This window comes from Peromyscus eremicus, chromosome 15 (genome assembly GCF_949786415.1).
Source record: "Peromyscus eremicus chromosome 15, PerEre_H2_v1, whole genome shotgun sequence".
Classification (NCBI taxonomy): Eukaryota; Metazoa; Chordata; class Mammalia; order Rodentia; family Cricetidae; genus Peromyscus; species Peromyscus eremicus.
Genome location: NC_081431.1, coordinates 57155391 through 57157945, shown reverse-complemented (window position 1 = coordinate 57157945; position 2555 = coordinate 57155391). Strand labels below are relative to the sequence as shown.

General features: G+C 47.8%; 1 pseudogene; it reads left to right on the top strand.

Moving 5' to 3' along the window:
* The first annotated feature begins 340 nt into the window (after positions 1-340).
* On the top strand, positions 341-1124 carry LOC131925591 (small nuclear ribonucleoprotein Sm D2-like; annotated as a pseudogene).
* The last annotated feature ends 1431 nt before the right edge of the window (positions 1125-2555 follow it).

Sequence of the window (2555 nt, the reverse complement as noted above, 5' to 3'; positions counted from 1 at the left end):
GTCTTTTACTTTTAATTTCGATTGATCTGGCTTACTGCATCAGTGGAGAAACTTTTATCAAGGTACGGAAACCTTTCACATATCATCTGACTCTCTTCCCATCTGTCCTCCATACCCACCCCCAACACCTTCCTCAGGTACTTCCTATGGGCCACATACTGTTTAGCACTGAGCTTCTTCAAGCTGACCAAGACAGTCCTGTCCTGAAAGCTGCCAAGCCCTTGATTCTCCTTGGCATTTGGAAGCAAAGGGGCTTTTGTTGGGACCACTTGAATATGTCCCAATCCATGAAGAGGAAACCTAATCTAAAGGCACAAAAGTCTATGACTTAGCTACTCCAGAGGCCAGAGCAACGTGGTGGAGGTGGGAGTGATCTGCGAGTGAAACCTCCACCATGAGTCTCCTCAATAAACCCAAGAGTGAGATGACCCCAGAGGAGCTGCAGAAGCGGGAGGAGGAGGAATTCAACACAGGTCTCCTCTTGGTGCTGACCAGTCAAGAACAACACACAGGTGCACATTAACTGTCGCAACAACACGAAGCTCCTGGGACGAGTGAAGGCCTTTGACAGGCACTGCAACATGGTGCTGGAGAATGTGAAAGAGATGTGTAGCTAGAGAGTTTTCTCTCCGAGTCCCGCCAAACCCCGGCAGTCCGACAGCCCACTTATAAAATAAACACACAGACGCTTATATTATTTAAACTGTTTGGCCTAATGGCTCAGGCTTCTTGTTAACTGTTCTTATATCTTAAATTAACCCATTTCTATTAATCTATACTTTGCCATGTGGCTCGTGGCTTACCGGTACCTTACAGCTTCCTTGTCATGGTGGCGGCTGGCAGTGTCCCTCTCTGCCTTTCTGTTCTCTCAATTTTCCTCTCTGTTAGTCCCGCCTATACTTCCTGCCCGGCTACTGGCCAGTGTTTTATTTATTAACCAAACAGAGCAACACATTTGACATACAGAACATCCCACAGCAGAGATGTGGACTGAGGTCCCCAAGAGCAGCAAGGGTAAGAAGAAGTCCAAGCCTGTCAACAAGGACCGATACATCTCCAAGATGTTCCTGCAAGGGGATTCGGTCATTGTGGTGCTGTAGAAACAGCTCATCGCCGGCAAGTAGAGTAGAGTAGAGTAGAGGTCTCTTCCCTCTATGAGAGCCTGCTCCCTGCCCTGCTGAGCCTTGCCCAATGGGATAGAAATAAAACCTTGTTTTTTTTTTTTTTTTGTTTAAAAAAAAAAAGTCTGTGACTTAGATGAAGGGGCCTCTGAGCTCCTGAACAGCTGAAGAACACCCAGCCAGACGAAGGTACCTTAGGTCCTGTGTTGACCCATTTCCTGTCTCCAGTAACACAATGACACGGGGTGGGCAGGTCAGAAAGAAAAGACATTTCACAATGTAATTCTAGAGGTCTGGGTCAGGGGCACATCTGGCAATGGCTTCCTGCTGCGTCCTGATGCGGTACAGGGCTTTGTGTGACAGAGGACAGGGAATGGGTCTGTTTGTGTTTCTTTCAGACTCTCTCCTTTAACAAAGACACCAGGATTAATCATGGGTCCCCTATCCTAATGACCTTATCTGGTCCCTGTCATGTCCCAAAGGCCCCAACTCTAAGTTCCAAAGTTGGATTAAATTTCTACTCTTTTCCCCTCCACAATGAGGATTAAATTTCAATTTACAGAGCCTGGGGTGGGAAGGTGGGCACACCCAGTCCATATGGAAACCATAGCAAGTCCCCCTCCCATCCAGGCTGGGTCCCAGAGTCCTCATAGAGAAGGAAGGTCTTATTTAGCTCCTCTGGGGCCCAGACCTTAAAAGGCAGAAGCTCACAGCTGAGACACTCCGCAGGGAGTTGGTCAGCAAACACCTCCTTTCACAGACAGCTAGGCACCTGTCAGGGCTTTACTCAGACTCCTGCATCCTTCCCTATAAGGCTGGAGATTGACATACAGCATCCTGCACCGAAGCCTCGAGCTGTTGACTGTGGTCTTCGAGTGCACTCCTTAAGCCTTTCAGTACCGTGCTAGGTCTTATCTTTAGGCCAGTTCTTGCTTTTGCTTAATTAATGACTGACCCCTGTGTCTGTTTTACCCCAAACTGACAGCTACCACCACCCATCATGTGCGGTGGTTATTTGTGGACACATCTTATCTCTCTTGAAACACTGTCACTTCTAATTAATGGTGGCCTTCCAGTTCAGCCCTCTCCATGCACCCCTGCTGTGTTCAGCCCTCTCCATGCACCCCTGCTGTGCTCCAAGATACAGCTTAGAAATAGCCTCCAAGAGCCAGCTTGGCAGAACTCACAAGATGGCCTCCTCAATGGCGGTTACTCCGCTGTCTCAGCCTACTGGTCTAGGCCATTCGTGTCAAGCCCTCCCCACTTCAGCACACATTTTTCACAAGTCTTAGTTAAGACGGTTGAACAGTTTCTTCTAAACTCTGTTTTCTCTTGACATTCCGTGAAAACCACGTTCTCTCTTAGAACAAGTTCTCTTCAGCTTTTCCATTCATGACCCCTTATTTTGCCTGAGAAAACTTTCTGAAGATTTAT